This window comes from Crocodylus siamensis, chromosome 5 (genome assembly GCF_052110815.1).
Source record: "Crocodylus siamensis isolate JL-2025a chromosome 5, ASM5211081v1, whole genome shotgun sequence".
Classification (NCBI taxonomy): domain Eukaryota; kingdom Metazoa; phylum Chordata; order Crocodylia; family Crocodylidae; genus Crocodylus; species Crocodylus siamensis.
Genome location: NC_143399.1, coordinates 9,130,964 through 9,140,411, shown reverse-complemented (window position 1 = coordinate 9,140,411; position 9,448 = coordinate 9,130,964). Strand labels below are relative to the sequence as shown.

At 52.3% G+C, this 9,448-nt stretch overlaps 1 protein-coding gene across 10 annotated transcripts in view; it reads left to right on the top strand.

Moving 5' to 3' along the window:
• TUT4 (terminal uridylyl transferase 4) overlaps nucleotides 1-9,448 on the top strand; it is an 85,970-nt gene that overhangs the window by 2,476 nt on the left and 74,046 nt on the right. For 2 of the 10 annotated variants that reach the window (XM_090047622.1, XM_090047616.1), the window contains exon 1: nucleotides 3,714-3,854. The exons of 1 other annotated variant lie outside the window; for it this stretch is intronic. The gene's annotated coding sequence lies outside the window, so the exon portion shown is untranslated. Of the gene's footprint in view, nucleotides 1-3,694; nucleotides 3,855-9,209; nucleotides 9,441-9,448 lie in introns of those variants that run through there. 7 more of the 10 variants (XM_090047617.1, XM_090047623.1, XM_090047624.1 and 4 more) reach the window with 6 other exon arrangements.

Below are 9,448 nucleotides of genomic sequence, written 5' to 3'. Positions count from 1 at the left end.
GTATCCCAACTATGTAGTTGGTCCAATAAAAAATATCCACAAAAATCCTTGCCTCGTGCCATACTATATTGCCCTGGTGATTAATATCTGCTTCCTTGATAGGGTTATAATTTCTCCTCGAAACTCAGCCTGGCCTCTTAACATCAGTGCTGGTCATGAGCATTTTATTAATATTTCCTTCGCATAAGCAGAGAAGCCAGCTATGTTTCTGCACCAATCCACAGAGCAACCTCTTTTTAAGTGAGAAAAGTAGAAATGGTTGTAAGCACGATAAATCTAGAAGTTATGCAAGAATTTCTTAGGATGATATCTTTTTATCAGACCAACAATGTAGTTGGGGATAAAGTTAGACAAGCTTCTGAATGCAAGTCATTCTTCCTCCGGTCTATGACTCAAGGAAGCCAAGCACACGTTCAGCACAGCATACGGAAGAGGCCAAGACAGAGATTCGTAGGTATAGCAGATGCACAACTGGCAAAAGAAAAGAAGCTGAGCCCTGGGAGATTGAGGCCTATCAACAAGGGGAATCGGTCTCCTCTTCCTTGTGTGGAAAGCATTCAGGAGTTAGATAAATGATAATGGGACATAAATCCAATATCTGTGTTTAATTCTCGGTTCTTAGTGTCAAGAAGCTGAGAGTGACCCCCTCGCCCCAGTTCCCTCCTTGGATAGCCCTTGATCTCTCCTTTTGCTAATTATATTCCAAGACTCAGAGACCTGAGGAAGAATGTCTTACATTTGGAAGCTTGTCTAAATTTATTGTAACTACATAGTTGGTCTCAATATCACCCTGAGAAATCCTTGCCTCTTCCTTGTGTGGAAGGGATTCAGGAGTTGGGGAAAATGATAACGGGCCATAAATCCAATATCAGTGTCTAGTCCTTGGTTCTTAGCATCCAGCCAGCTTATTCATCCAAGCCAAAGTGTGACCCCATGCAGGGACCTGAGTTACCGAGGAGATCCACATGACAAGCACTTTTCAGCGCCAGACTTTATGCTTCAAGTGCTGCATTCAGCGAGGTACCAAGTCCTTGTGGGCCTGGCACTGCTGTTCATGGGGCGGTCCTCCTGGCTGAGCTATCCATTGTACCAGTGCAGCGAGGCTGTTGGGGCAACAAGATTGGAAAGCCCCATAGCAGACCCTGCCAGGGTGCGGGCTGTTGTGGGTCTGTTTGCGCGCGACTCGTCCCAGCGCCCCGTGGTACAGGTGTGCATCTGACCCAGTTCCCAAGAAACTGCTGAGGGTGGCTGGTCCCCATGACTGCTATGCCTCAGCCAGGGGCTGTGCTTGGCTAATGCCACCTCTGCTGCGGTCTCCAAGACCTATAGTGATCTAACCCCCAACCTCTGGAAGGAGACCATGATCACCAAGTCTCCTTGGCAGGAGGTCACTGATCATCTTGCCCAGACCCAAGCCAGGGTCTCGGTGCGGAGACAGCTGCTGTGGCAACAACTTGAGGTGTTTCGTACTGAGCTGAGCCTGGCAGGCTCCATGGAGCCCCTTTGCTCCCCCGAGGGATTGCAGCAGTGCAGGTCCCCTCGCCTTGCCAGGCACAACTGGAACGGACCAGGAAGGGAAGGAGAAGTAGTCGGCTGCCCTAAACCCTGGTGCCTTCGCAGAGACCAGCTGGGAGGGCAGGAAGCGGTCTCCCTCTGTCCCCATGCCCTGAGCGACTATCCCTCAATGCCTGGGGGGGACCTGCTCCCTCAGAGCTGCTGGCTGAGGGAGCTGCCCCACTCCTGGGTGGGCTGAGGTTATTTTCTCTCCTGCTGTGGCTTAGCTTTCCCCCAAAATGCACTACATGGCTGATATGGCAGCCAGGCCGGAATGAGCTGCTTGCATTGGGGCCTGCTGCAATCGGACGAGGTTTTGGGGGAGCTCATCCCAGAACCTGTAGGGAAGCTGCCAGGTACTGGGCTGGGGTAGGGGGAGCGAGGGCTGCTGGCCCTTCCCTGTGCTCCCCTGCCTGCTGGCAGGGCTGTGGGTCCCCACTCCTGGCCTCCTCCTGCTTGGGCCCTCCTCCTCCCCCCTGGCAGGCTTTGCTCCCAGATGTGCATGTGAGGGGAGGGTGCATCCTGGGGGGAAGGGAGACCCTGCCTTGCTGCTTCCAGGCAGGGTTTTCCCATTCCCAGGCCAGGAGGCTGCGGGAATTCCCCGTGCCCAAGGGCACCCCCGCCTGGGAGGCAGTGCTGTAAGAGACTCCTCCTTTCTGCTGCCACTGGTGTTGCCTCTGAGATTTATACATATTGTTACAGCGCCCATGTGTCTCCCTGTGGGGGGTGGGACTGTTCTGCCTCCTGTGTTGTTCCCGCCCATGGCGGATTGCCCCACCTGCTAAGGGGCAGGTGGAAACCCATCCGTGGGGCAGCCTGGCTCCACCTGCTGCAGCGTATGCATGGGTAGCAGGACATAGGGTGCTGTTGGGTTCCCCCAAATCACCCCACGCCCGCGTTGGGGCAGGACTTGGTTGGTGATGAACTTCCCACTGGCACAGGGGCTCCTCTGAGCTGGCAGGGCCGCTCTCAAGGCAGTTGGAGCCTAGCCTGGGTACCGAGATGGGCTCCTGGTCCCTGCAGGGCTCCACTGCACATCCTCCAAGAAACAGACTGGTCACTGGCAACTTCAGCTACTATTTTTTGAAGACTGGGAGAGTCCTTTGGAGATCTCTGATCAGGCTGTGGTACTGGGGGTGGGGCAGGGAAGGCTCTTCTCTCGGCCCCCGGCTTTTGTCTCTCCCCTGGCACATGGCACCAGGGGATCTCTGACCTCTTCATCTGTTTGGGTTTTTTTGCGGGGGGGTTTTTTTTTGCTTTAGGATTGTCTTGTGGACACACGTGGCTGAAGGAGCTGGTTTGTTCCTGATGATTGAGGATTTGTCCAATGGTTTAATGAGTCGGGTCCCCTGGAGCCCTCTGGCCTTCAGTGGTGTGGCTGGAAGGCCAAAGGACAGGAATAGTCCAGGCTGAATGTCAGTATTGAACGTAAAGGCTGGTCATTGAGAATAAGGCAGGACAGGCAGATTTAGGATGAGTTTCTGGGGGGAAAAAAATCAAAAATCAATGTAATGGTTAGAGAAAATGTAGGTTACATAGTCACTCCCATTTAAACAGGGATCGTATGACCCAGTTGCTCGTTTCTCATGCTGCTTGAATATCTGGATTCCTGGACAGTATACGTTGGATGCCAGACCTTTCTCCTGGTTGAATCTGTTGCAAAGTTGCCATGTTTCTGCTTTGCGAAGGGAGCCGTGTTCGTAACGCCTTAGTGCCGGGACTAGAATAGTAACAGCCTAATCCCGAAGGGTTGTGACATAACCTTTTCCTTGGCGAGAGCGATGACCCAACCGCTGAAGTATGACTTCATGGCAGCGTTTGTCAGAAGAAGCTTAGATGGGCCGGAGGGAGCTCCGGAGCCAGACACGCCAGCAGCTGCACGCCCCGCAAAGGAAACGGCGGGTTTTGTGATGGTTGTGTCGGCCTCGCAGAGCTGGGGACGTACCTCTGTAAACGCCATGCCTGTCTTGTGCAGTGTCATGCCTCGCACGAGTTGGACATGCAACACGAGCGCGCGACAGGAGGGGAGCAACCCTGCGGAGTCCTGCCGGCAGTGACTGTGGACTACAAGTCCCAGAGGCCTCTGGAAGCAGGAAGAGGAAGTGACCGGACGGTTCCGGTTTGGCTCGGTGCCAGGCGGCAGGGGCGCGATGGGGGAGAGGGAGGACTGGGCTGCACAGCTGAGCGAGGCGCTGAATGCGTGTGACCCCCGGCGTGGAGACCTGCCCAGAGCGACTCTGGGCTGAGGGCTGGCTCCTGGGTGCACGTCCGGAGGCCGGGGAAGGGAACTGGTGCTGAGCGTATGTATTGTGGCGATGCCGACTGCTACCTGTTACTTAACCCTCTGAGTGTATGTTGTTATACCACGAGTGTCTCTGCCTGGGGCTGTTGCTTCCCTTTGGCCCGCTGGCTCGTGACCCGAATTCTAGAGACTTCCTGAGTAAAAGTGAGAGAAGCGGTTTTGGCCGTGATCCTCGTGCCTGATCCTGCAGGGGTTCGGTACCGCTGGTGGTAGGAGTGGGATTGGCGGACAAAGGCCATCAGGCACGGGGCAGACTGTTGCAGCATATGCGTAGTTTTTGTTGTTGTGTGGGCTCGGAGCAGGGGAGACGAGCGCTGCACAGGGGCAGCACCCTTCTGCGGGGTGGGAACGAACATGTGCCCTACTTACTGGTTTAAGGCCTAGATTCAATCCAGAACCCTATAGTAGGGAGCAACAAGAATGAGTTGACTGCCATGAACAGCTTGGAATGGCAGCTGTGTTAAATAGATGATGTGAGGCCACTAAGCTACAATTCCTGAGCCTGTTGCTCACAGGGGAGACTAGGGTGGTCTATCTGTGGCTCTGTAGTGGGATTGCAAGCACCTGATAGGGGCTTTGGGAGATGTTTTGGAACCAGATGCTGGGCCGGTGCTACTTTCCTTAATTTTAAGAGGACCTCACCTGAGTCGGTGCAAGAGTTTGGCCTGGCTCTAAGACAGCTAGTTGCAAAGGCCTTCTCACAGCCCAGAGGTACAGGATAAGCTGGCTCATGACCATTTTCTCAACAGTGCTTTCAGTGGGGAGGGCCCAACTCTGGGAAAACCCCAGGGCCTGGATGAGGCTATAAAGCTAGCCACTAAGTTAGAATTGGCAAACAAGCTGAGGGGCCTAAGTACCCAGGACACCAAGGCAAAGGTACGTATGCATGCCAGGAAGGAGAAGTTGGGAGTACACACCCAAAGCCTGGAACCACTAGCTTTGCAAATGATGATGACAATAAAGACTATCCAGGGTGAGCTAGACCAACTCAAAAAGAGTATGAAAGCTCAGCCCCAAGGCAGATGGGTCACTAGAGACCCCCTTGGATCACAATGGCTGGGATTTCATCAGGAGGCTGCTGACTGATGCTGGCACTGTGGCAGCTGTGACCACTTTAGGAGGGAATGCTCAGAGAGAAGGTGGCATTCTGGGCAGGGAAACTAAAGCGGGCAATGCAGAGGGGCCTGTCTGCTGCTGGTAACCCAGAGGCCTGCAAGATGAGGTGGTAATTGTCAGTGCCACAAGGTTGGGTGGGATACTACCTGGAGGGGAAGCTAGGAGAGGTCTCTTGCCAACCCCTCCTAGACTCAGGTGGTCAGGTATCCATTGTACATCACCAAGTATGGGAGCAAGTTACAAAAGAGAGTGAAAGGGACCGTCGACCTTGTAGACTAGTACTCAAGGCTGCCAGTGAGGAGGTGCTCCCAGTCCTAGAGGAATGGTATGCAGCCATCAGCTTCCAAGACCTGTAGCTGCTATGCAAATTCCTCATAGCAGAGGATGCCAATTAAGATGCATTGTTGGGCACCGATTTCCTAAAACAATTTTAGGTCGCCATGAGTTTTGCTGATTGTTCCTGTTCCTTTCTGGAGTGATGTTTTCCCCTGTATACCACAGATGGTCAGTCCAGAGTATGTGAAGTAGTAGTGGAGGAGAATATGACAATACCTCTTAGAAGTGAAATGATTGCAGACAAACAGAAGAGATGGTCCTGCAAGGACTAGGAGACCTTATATGAACCTAAGCCCAATAAGGATTTGGGGCTTCTAACGGAAACTGCAGTGAGTAAGAGCCACAGGGGTGAAATCCCAGTGCATGTTGCCAACATGTTGGCAGAACGTCAGGCCTTACATCCTGGCACCATAATTAGGATGTTTGAAACTGGTGTGGTTGTCCTGTAGGAGGATCCTGGGTCAGGGAGATCAGTTGCTATGAGCAGTGAGCTCAGACAAGAACTAGCACCTTGGAGAGCCAGGTGAGAATCACCAGTGGACTGCAGGACTATTGGCATGTGAGTTCAAGTTAAGTCAGTATGGTCTGGAATCAGAGCAAGCAGGGGCAGTGCAAGAAGCACTGCTAGAGTATCCTGATGTACTCAGCCTGGGGGACCACGACCCAGGACGGACAGGCCTAATAAAGCACCGTGTTGACATGGACAGTGCCAGACCTGTCAAACGAGTGTCACAAAGAGTACCTATTCATTTCTAGCAGGAGCTTGACCAGTAGCTGCAAGAGGTGGAAGAGAGGGACATCGTCAGGTTCTCTGTCAGCCCGTGGGCTGCTTCTGTGGTGATGGTGTGGAAGAAAGTGAGAAATGTGTGGGTCGGTGGATTACCATGGGCTGAATGATGTTACTGTTAAGGATGCGTGCCCCTTGCCTTGATCTGATGACATGCTGGACCTCCTGGCCAAAGCTCAATAGCTCTCTACCCTTGACCTAGCTAGTGGGTACTGGCAGGTGGAAGTATACCCGGAGGACAGAGCTAAGACTGCATTCTGCACTAAGAAGGCTTTTTTAGTTTAACATTATGGCTTTTGGGCTATGCAGTGCTCCTGGTACCTTTTGGAGAGCGATGGGTATCCCATGTGTTAGTGGATTTACATGGGACCTCCTGCCTGGTGTACTTAGGTGGTATCATTGTGATGTGCTCCTGAAAGATTCGTCCTTTGCAGAAACTGAGAGCTGTGCTTGAGAGGCTGAAGGAAGCCAATCTAAAAATTAAGCCTGTCAAATGTCAGCTCTTCTGCAGGGAAGTGAACTTCTTGGGACATGTGATCTCTACAGAGGTGGTAGACCCTGAGCCAGGGAAAGTGGAGACCATCAAACTCTGGCCAGTACCTTGAACTGTGCAGCTTTTTGGGTCTAGCCAGCTACTACAGGTTTATGGTGAGTTTTGCTACCATTGCAGACCCCTTGCATAAACTCTCCAATAAGATAAAGGAATGTCAAGATGCCTTCCAGGAGCTAAAAGAGCAGTTGATGTCATCCCCTATCTCGGCTTATTCTGATACTCAGTTACCTTTCTTGTTGGATGCTAATGCAAGTGACCTGTGTATCGGAGCTGTTTTGTCCCCAGTTGAAGAAAGCCAAGAACGAGTAATAGTCTATGCTAGCTGAACCTTAAACAAGGCCAAGTGCCAATATGCAGCTGCCAGAGAGGAATTGCTTGATGTGGTGACCTTTACTAAGCACTTTTGGCACTTCCTCTTGGGAAGACCCTTCATGCTGAGAAAAATCATAGTTTCCTGTAGTTGCACAATTTTCAACAACCTGAAGGACAGCTGGCCAGGTGGTTGGAACAGCTAGCTGAGTTCTACTGCCAGATGCTGCCTCCCAGGGTGATGCACTGCCAGAATGCTGATGCCTTGTCCCATAGGCCTCACATGGATGAGGGGGGTGAACCTAAGAGCAAGGCAGTGGAGATACAGCCACTATCAACAGCAGAGGCAATCAGGAGTGAACCACAGAAGGAGCTGGAAGAGTTTGACCACTGGGCAGTGTGCAACCAAGAAGCAACCATGGAATACCAGTGCCTTGTTCAGCAGACCTCCCACAGTGGAAGCTGAACCTGAAGCTGAAACAGTGGGGATACAACCACTATCAATTGCTGAGACAGCCAGGGGTGAACCAGTCCCAGAGCCAGAAAAAGCCAGATGGCTGACAGATTGGTGGAAAAAACAACGGGAAGATGCTGACATCGAAATATGGATAAGGTAGAAGGAATTCAATAGCAGGGAATTCCCTGAGGAAGGGCAATGTCATCCTCACCTAAAGCAATACCAGGTAGTGTGGCATGAACTAAGCATTAGGCAAGGAGTCCTGGTGCGGAAGCTTCCTGGGTTTGCCCAGAGACCCGAGTGCATTCAAATAGTGGTGCCAGAGAGGGAAATGCCAATAATTCTGCAATCCCTGCATGATTCCTATAGTGGGGGACATTTGGCTTGGAGAGAGTCTCTCCTGAAGTCCAGGCCCAGTATTTCTGGTTAGGCTGGAGGCGATTTATTATGGACTGGTGCAAACTGTGAGATGTGCAGCACACAGAAGGATGAGGAGTAGTCCCAAGGCTCCTGTGATCTCCACACAAGCTGGATGACCCCTGGAAAGGACAGTCATGGATATCCTGGGTCCCCTACCCACTATACCACGTGGAAACAAATATGTCTTAGTAGTGGCTGGCTGTTTCTCTAAGTGGGCTAAAGCCTACCTACCCTTTCCCCAATCAGGAGGCTCAGATGGTGTTGAGAGATTTGTGTGCTATCACAGTGTACCTCAATCCCTCCACAATGACCAAGGGAGAAATTTTGAATCTCAGCTATGCTGTCGCATCTGTGACCTTTTGGAAATTTAAGATACCTGCACGGCACCCTATCAGCCCCTGATCTGATGGACTAGTGGAACAATTCAACCGTACTCAGGTCGACAGGCTGCCCTCCCTGATTCAAGACAACCTGACGATACGAAATGAGGTACTCTTTTATGTCACGATGGCCTACCAGAGCAGTGTCCAATCATCTTCAGGGTCTCCGCCGTATACTGTGATTGGATGGGATGTTGATGTTGTCTCTGGAATAAATGTATCGGAAGGATTTAACAACCCATTTGAACATGATATAAAAGTGGCAGGTTACATCCAGCTCAGTGAAAAGACATCAGGCTGTAGCCATACACGAGCAAAAAGACTACCGTGCCCTCAGGGTCACTGGACAGGTGTGTGAGCTGTAGGCGCAGAGCAAAACTAGGAGGCGGGGTCGGTGCCAGAAGCTCTGTAATGATTTCAGTGGCCTCTCCAGAGTCGTTGAGAAATTACTTGAGGTGTTAGATGAGCTGGCGAGCAGGCTGACCGGACAAACACGGGTAGTACGCTATAATCGGATGAAGCCCTATGTGTGCTCACGAGACAGGCTAGGGGGCTAGGGATGCCTTTTCATCAGCTATCAAGATGTTACCAGGATCTTCATAACCAAACCTCCACCAATACAGGCCCAAATACTTCCAATAGGGTGCTGGCAGAGGATGCTTCTAGGCCAGGAAATGTTGAGTGGGACCTGTGGCCTGATGAGAGCGAAGATGAGTGGATCCAATGGGGAAGGCTAGGCACGGGGCCAACATCAGTAGCAGCCCCCATCCCTGAAGTCTCTGGTAGACCACGGAGGTGGCTTGGTGATGCCGGGGCACGTCCCGTTGAAAAGGGGGGTAACATAAAGTACGTTTTGTGCCACGTGATGTATTGCATGAGCTGGAAATATGATATGAGTGTGTAGCAGACTGGGGGGAGGAGGGTCCTGTGGGCTGTCATTCCGGACTACAAATCCCAGAGGCTTCTGGAAGCAGGAAGAGGAAGTGATGAGAGTCCTGCCCCTGGACGAGTCTGGACTGCAGATCCCAGAGGCCTCTGGAAGCAGGAAGAGGAAGTGAGCGGCCAGTTCCGGTCTGGCTCTGTGCCAGACAGCAGGGGAGAGCTGGGCAGAGAGCAGGGGTTGGGCTGGCACAGCTGAGCCGCAGCCTCCCCGCCTGTGACCCCGGCTGGAAACCTGCACGCAGTGACTCTGGACCCGGGGCTGCCTCCTGGGGGCCCGGCTGGAGGTGGGCGA